Source organism: Euprymna scolopes, unplaced genomic scaffold, assembly GCF_053919585.1.
Source record: "Euprymna scolopes isolate OS-2025 unplaced genomic scaffold, ASM5391958v1 sca1, whole genome shotgun sequence".
Lineage (NCBI taxonomy): Eukaryota > Metazoa > Mollusca > Cephalopoda > Sepiida > Sepiolidae > Euprymna > Euprymna scolopes.
The window spans coordinates 1286159-1293658 of record NW_027633102.1 but is presented as its reverse complement, the minus strand read 5'-3'; the positions used below and the strand labels follow the sequence as shown (position 1 = coordinate 1293658).

The 7500-nt window shown below is 58.4% G+C and overlaps 1 non-coding gene and 1 pseudogene across 1 annotated transcript; both read left to right on the top strand.

Annotated features, from left to right (window-relative positions):
* Positions 1-3600: 3600 nt before the first annotated feature.
* Positions 3601-5972, top strand: LOC145273406 (small subunit ribosomal RNA; annotated as a pseudogene).
* A 395-nt stretch (positions 5973-6367) lies between these two features.
* On the top strand, positions 6368-6528 carry LOC145273382 (5.8S ribosomal RNA). The gene has a single exon (XR_013866375.1). It is a non-coding gene; the product is annotated as a 5.8S ribosomal RNA (ribosomal RNA).
* Positions 6529-7500: the final 972 nt, after the last annotated feature.

The following is a 7500-nucleotide window of genomic DNA, read 5'->3' as shown; positions in this document are numbered from 1 at the left end:
GCTGTCGGTAGGCGGCCGCGGGTTGCATGTGTGCCCGGGACAGCACCCCCATCCAACTAAGGGGTGTCCCCCGGGGGCCAGGGGGACCTCGTCCAGGTCGGCCGGGCGCTTCCAGACGCCTACCGACACCGGTCAGGTCGGCGAGGCTCCCGGCGGCCCCGAGCGGGACCACAGGTTGCGGAAGGCGTCCAAGTGAGCGGCGGCGAGAGGCGGAGGCCCCCGGGGTCGACTCCGCGGCCCCCGGGTCGGTGTGCGGGCCTCCAGAGCTCGATAAAGTAGTGGTGTCGCTAGCGGTCGAGAAGGCACTTTTCGACGCCTACTGCCACCCCCACATGGCGGTAGGCGCAAAACTGGAAAATCGCCGACCAGAAATGTCGCTTCGTATAATCGACGTTTTTTTTGACCACCATTTTCAGGTGTCGGAGGTGGGTCTGGACGAATACCAACACCATTTCTGGGGTTTCACAACCGCCCGGCTTCTCCGACATATGTTGGAAAGGAGTAGCGATCGAGCGACGGGGGCTGTCGGTAGGCGGCCGCGGGTTGCATGTGTGCCCGGGACAGCACCCCCATCCAACTAAGGGGTGTCCCCCGGGGGCCAGGGGGACCTCGTCCAGGTCGGCCGGGCGCTTCCAGACGCCTACCGACACCGGTCAGGTCGGCGAGGCTCCCGGCGGCCCCGAGCGGGACCACAGGTTGCGGAAGGCGTCCAAGTGAGCGGCGGCGAGAGGCGGAGGCCCCCGGGGTCGACTCCGCGGCCCCCGGGTCGGTGTGCGGGCCTCCAGAGCTCGATAAAGTAGTGGTGTCGCTAGCGGTCGAGAAGGCACTTTTCGACGCCTACTGCCACCCCCACATGGCGGTAGGTGTAAAATCGGAATAGACCGGACCAGGAATGTCGAGGGGGAAAAAAATGACAAAGTCCTGGTGTGCCTAGCCTACGAGAAGGCACTTTGCGACGCCTACCGACATCCCCATGTGGCAGTAGGCGTAAAACTGGAAAATCGCCGACCAGAAATGTCGCTTCGTATAATCGACGTTTTTTTTGACCACCATTTTCAGGTGTCGGAGGTGGGTCTGGACAAATACCAACACCATTTCTGGGGTTTTCCAGTTTGAAAGTTTTATAAAACATGTTCGGTAGGAAGCACACTTTGGTGTGTCGGTTCGTCGGAGCAGCGACTCTTTGCCTCGTGGTGGTCCGGAACGTCTCTACGGGCTTGTCGCAAAGGCGTCAGAAAGTGGCATCTCCGCCGCCTAGGGCTGTCACCGTTATCGCTGTCGCCCCGCGCTCCAACTTGTTTTGATCCGCCGCCTTCGTTCCTGCCAACCGTGCGCCCGCTCATCGTCGTTAGGTTATAATACGTGGTACGTGTGTGTGCTTCTCCGTGGACCTAGGGCTGCTCGACGTGTCGAACGATATGTTGGAACAACTAACGGCTCCTTTTCCTGGTTCCATAGTCGTCGTGGTACCCGCGTCGTCAGCCATATCTATGTCCACCATGTTTAGCCGATACGTTTGCTGCAGCTTCTGCTTCCGCCTCAGCGTTCGCCGCTCTCAGCCGCCGCTGTTGTTGCTGCCGTTCTGCCATTCAACCACTACCTGCGAATCTTTCGATGATCGGCCGAACGACCCATCGCTGTGCGACCGATAAATCCTCCGGATTAGGGAGAAACGCCGCCGCTCTCTGCCGCCGTCGAACGGAAAAACGTACATTGTAACGAACGAACGAACGAACGAACGAATTAACGAACGAGCGAACAAACAAACAAAAATAGCCGCGGGGGATGCACTATGTAGATCCTGATCCCCTTGTAACCATACGTACGTTGTTCGATGCTCTCCCGTCCTGGAAGTCGCCGCAGCAAACAGGAGGATGAGCAGCAGCAGGCGCCGCCGCCGTAACCGCCGCCTGCCTGCCGCCTCCTACTCCTGTCAGCGTCCGATCTCACAGCCGTGTGAACGTTCGCTGACACCCGATTTCTTTCCGTCTGGCAAAACCTTGGACGTCCCGCTCGCGGTACACGTGCTGCAGCGACTTCTCGTCCGACAACGCATAAGCGTCGACGTCTGCCGCCGCATCTTCTGATACGTGGACGGTGATAGCGCTAGTCCCTTCTTGCGCCACCTCCACCTTTGTTAGCGCCAAAGAAGATCGATCGAGCAGTCGTGGTCGCAGTCGATTAACCCGTTTTCACCGTCCGCAGTTCCCAAGCCGCCGATCAAGTCGTTGCTCTTCTTGTTCGTTCTTCCCATACCGTCGATTTGCACGGCTGCCGGATGAGCCATCCTCTGTCCGGCGAAGCGCTCACGTCAGTGATCGATACTTGCACCGACAGTCCTCCCGCTCGCGACTCGGTGCTCGAATCGGACTCGTTCGTTTTTATCTCGATGCGATTGTGAAAAGGGGGACCGGTCGTCAATGTCGTGTGTGTCGACGATGTTGTTCGCCCGGTCCGCCGCGTTGTTGTCGTTTTTTTTTTTTTTTTTTTTCCCCTAACGTTCGCCGTCGCACGGACGAAAGGGTGAGAAAAAAAAAAAGCTCGAAAAAGCCGCCCAAAAAAATCGGACCGAGGAGCCGCTTGCGAGAACGCGCCATGTGCACGTTGTCTCTCCTCGGTTTTCCGAGCACGAACACGACGCCGGTCGGTCGGTCGACGAAGGCGACGACGAAGGTGACGGGAAAATTTACGCCGCCGCTGCCCTGGTCCAGCTCCTCCCCGATGACGGCTGTGATGTTGACGTTGACGTTGGCGACGACGACGACGACGACGGAGACGACGACGACGACGAGACGGCATCGATGGCGACCACGATGACGACGACCTCGACGAGTTCAGTCTGCACCTTGACCTCCGATGTCCGTGTGCACTGCCGTCGTGCTGTTTGTCGTTTGTCGTATGTATCGCTGTCAAGGGTGCCGTTGTCGTTGTTGTTGTCGACGTTGTTGCTTGCTCTCTCGTCTCGGTCGGTTGGTACGTTGATGACGACGACGACGACGAAGACGACGACGACGACGACGAGACGGCATCGATGGCGACCACGATGACGACGACCTCGACGATTCCAGTCTGCACCTTGACCTCCGATGTCCGTGTGCACTGCCGTCGTGCTGTTTGTCGTTTGTCGTATGTATCGCTGTCAAGGGTGCCGTTGTCGATGTTGTTGTTGTCGACGCTGTCGTCTGTTCTCTCTTCTCGGCCGGCTGTGACGTGGACGTTGACGACGACGACGACGAGACGGAATCGATGGCGACCACGATGACGACGACCTCGGCGAGTTCAGTCTGCACCTTGACCCTCGATGTCCGTGTGCACTGCCGTCGTGCTGCTTGTCGTTTGTCGTATGTATCGCTGTCAAGGGTGCCGTTGTCGTTGTTGTTGTCGACGTTGGTCGCTTTCGTTCTTTGAGTCTCGGTCTCGGTCCAAGTCAGGGGAGAAACAAAAAAGAGGCCATCAGCGCGGGCAGCGCGCTTCTACTGACGGCGAACCTCCTCGAAAAACAAATAAACACGTGCCCGTCGTTGTAGTTGTCTGTCTTATGTCGGTCGGTCGGTCGGTCGGTCTGTCGTTCTGTCGAAACAAAGTCCCAAATTCCAACGATACCTGGTTGATCCTGCCAGTAGTCATATGCTTGTCTCAAAGCTTAAGCCATGCAAGTGTAAGTTCACGCCACGCATTAGAACGGGCGAAACCGCGAATGGCTCAGGAACCGGACCTAATCCTCGGGACCGTATTCCTCCTCGGAGGCGATGGATAACTGTGGCAATTCTAGAGCTAATACATGTGACACAGGCCGCGATCGGTCGGCGCGCCGTCGTCGCCACGCCTCGCGCGCTGGCACCCGCGTCGGCCGTTCCGGGTCGCGGCGCTACATATTAGACTGAGACCGATGCGCGTCATTCCGTCCTCCCGTCGTCGGCGTTCCCGCTCGCGGGTCCGTTCGGTGGCGGGGCTCATAGGGCGGCGCGCTCCGCTTTGGTGACTCTGGATAACTCACTGGTCGATCGCACGAGCTTTCACGCCCGGCGACGGGTCTCTCGAGGGTCCGCCCTATCAACTGTCGACGGTCGGTTAAGTGCCTACCGTGGTTACTACGGGTAACGGGGAATCGGGGTTCGATTCCGGAGAGGGAGCATGCGAAACGGCTACCACATCCAAGGAAGGCAGCAGGCGCGCAAATTACCCACTCCCGGCACGGGGAGGTAGTGACGAAAAATAACGACGCGGGACTCTGTCGAGGCCCCGCGATCGGAATGAGTACACTTCAAATCCGTTAACGAGGACCAACCGGAGGGCAAGTCTGGTGCCAGCAGCCGCGGTAATTCCAGCTCCGGTAGCGTATATTAAAGTTGTTGCGGTTAAAAAGCTCGTAGTCCGAACTCGGGTTCGTGGTCGCGCAAGCGGCCCCGGGGCGGCGGCGCCATCGTCCGTCGTTGACTTTGGTCGTCCGTTCGCATTCCCGGCCCTTTCCGCCGGTGTCAACCGCTAGCATACCCGCCACGCGGTCCTGCCGGCGAGGTGGACGAGGAGGTCGTGATCGGGATCCGGGAAAAAAAAAAACAAGTGGTCGTCGGTTCGGTTCCGGGAGTAGTCTAACGGGGGGGTGCTACGTGTGTGTGTTTGGGTGTGTTCATTCGCATCCCCGCACTCTGACCCCCGCGCTTCTCTCCCTCTCCCTTTCCGCGCGTTCCTCTTTTTTTTTGAACCCCCCGGTCCGCTCCGAGTCCCTGCTTCGTGTCTTGTCTGCGCGCGTGTTGCGGTCGGCGGTTTCTCCTCCAAGGGTGCTCTTAACCGAGTGTCCGCGGCGGCCGGTACGTTCACTTTGAAAAAATTAGAGTGCTCAGAGCGGGCTGTTCAAGCTTGCATACGATAAGCATGGAATGATGGAAGAGGGCCTCGTCTACGTCTGTCGGTCTCCGTCTACGGCGAGGCAATGATCGAAGGGAGCGGTCGGGGCCACTCGTATTGCGACGTTAGAGGTGAAATTCTTGGATCGTCGCAAGACGAACTGCAGCGATGGCGTGTGGCAAGCACGTTTTCCTCGATCAAGAGCGAAAGTCGGAGGTTCGAAGACGATCAGATACCGTCGTAGTTCCGACCGTAAACGATGCCGACCGGCGATCCGCCGGCGTTCGCTTCCATGACCCGGCGGGTAGCCTGCGGGAAACCAGAGTTCGGTTCCGGGGGGAGTATGGTTGCAAAGCTGAAACTTAAAGGAATTGACGGAAGGGCACCACCAGGAGTGGAGCCTGCGGCTTAATTTGACTCAACACGGGAAAACTCACCCGGTCCGGACACCGGTAGGATTGACAGATCGATAGCTCTTTCTCGATTCGGTGGGTGGTGGTGCATGGCCGTTCTTAGTTGGTGGAGCGATCCGTCTGGTTGATTCCGATAACGAACGAGACTCCGGCCTGCTAACTAGTGCGCCGATGTCAGTGATTTTTACGGCGGGCTCGGCGTCCTCCGTGGCGCTCGGGTCCGGGTCGGTTTTCTCACGCACTTCTTAGAGGGACGGGTGGCAGAAAGCCACACGAGGCGGAGCGATAACAGGTCTGTGATGCCCTTAGATGTCCGGGGCCGCACGCGCGCTACACTGGAGGTATCAGCGGGGACTTCGCCCCGGCCCGAGAGGGTTGGGAAACCTCTGAACCACCTCCCGTGATAGGGATCGGGGCCTGTAACCAACCCCGTGAACGAGGAATTCCCGGTAGGCGCGGGTCAACAGCCCGCGTCGATCACGTCCCTGCCCTTTGTACACACCGCCCGTCGCTACTACCGATCGAACGGTCCGGTGAGGTCCTCGGATCTGGCCGACGACGCCGCCGGGCAGTGCGCGACGTGTCCGTCACGACACTCGTGCATCTACGCCTCGGCGTTCGATGCCTGGAGAAGACGACCGAACCCGATCGTTTAGAGGAAGTAAAAGTCGTAACAAGGTTTCCGTAGGTGAACCTGCGGAAGGATCATTACCGTTTTCCCGTTCGAGACTGGTTTGTTGTTTTCCGGCCTACCTCCTCTGTCTGTCGGCGTCAACGCCTCGAATGCGCGCAAACAAACCTATAAAAGGCGGAGCGAGAGATAGATTTGTGGTGACGCGGAGGTTTTTAAAGCCCCAGCTCTTCTTGCTTGCTTCCGCGTCTTACCACCTGTTTGTTTTTTCGCCCACCGCAAGTGATGGCCGCTTCTTCTTTGCCTTGTCGCCGCTTTATCGTTTTTTGTTTTTTTTGCAGCCGCTGTGCCACCGCCGCTAGCTAAAAACAAACTACTCGCGACATTGCAATGCCGTCACGCCTCCTCGCACAGACCTCCTCGCACACTACTAAATCTATATAAACAAAAACTAATATAAAAAACCCAAGTGCTGAACCCTGGACGGGGGATCACTCGGCTCGTCCGTCGTCGATGAAGAGCGCGGCCAGCCGCGAGAACTGATGCGAATTGCAGGACTCAGTGAACATCGACACCTCGAACGCACATTGCGGCCCCGAGATCCCTTGTCTCGGGGCCACGTCCGGTCGAGAGGCGGAACGTTACATGTCTTTCTCCGTTAACGAAACGACATCTTGCCGTCCCCGTGCCCGCCCGGTCCTCGGCACGGTGGTAACCGGGACGTCGCAGGAGCGAGTGACGAGGGGGAAGAAAAATAAAAAAAGAATTGACTCCTTTCAATGTCTTTTTTTTTTTTAAAACCCTCTCCGGCCTCCTCCTTCGTCTCCCGCTGGCAGACCGCGGAGTCTTTTCCCTTTTCGACCGCGTGAAGAAACACTGTGGAGGAGGAGCAGGAGGAGTCTGTCCGAAAGCAGCCGAAGGGAGAACAAAACAAAAAAAAAAGCACCGACCTAACCGACTGCCGACGTAAGCGCCGCCTGCTCGTCTCGCTCTCTGCCTCATGAAGGTGTCTCTCAGCGACGCCTCGAGCAGCGCGACGAGCACGGCCGTCGCACCGTAAAAAGGTGGCCGCGTCGTAGGCAACGTCGGATGGGGAGGACCCACGCTTTTTTTTTAATTGTTGGCTTCTTCATTTTCGGTCGGACGGGCGCTATATCGGCCAGCCGTCGTCACACGGAGGGTACCGATCGAGATTCCTCTCCTCCAAACACCACACTCTACTAAAAACCGCCGCCCTCGGCTCGGACGAGACGACCCGCTGAACTTAAGCATATCGCTAAGCGGAGGAAAAGAAACCAACCGGGATTCCCTTAGTAACGGCGAGTGAACCGGGAGAAGCCCAACGCCGAATCCCGTCGCAAGTTAAAGGCTTCGGGACGTGTGGCGCATGGGTCGAAGGCAGCCGTTCGTTTTCGTCTCGCATAGTTCGGAGTTCCCTCGATCGGGGCCGCCCGCGGCGGGTGCCAGGCCCATTCGGTGCGGACGGCGAGCGACGGCCTTCGATCCGAGAGTCGGGTTGCTTGGGAACGCAGCCCAAATCGGGTGGTAAGCTCCATCCAAGGCTAAATACCGGGACGAGTCCGATAGTCGACAAGTACCGTGAGGGAA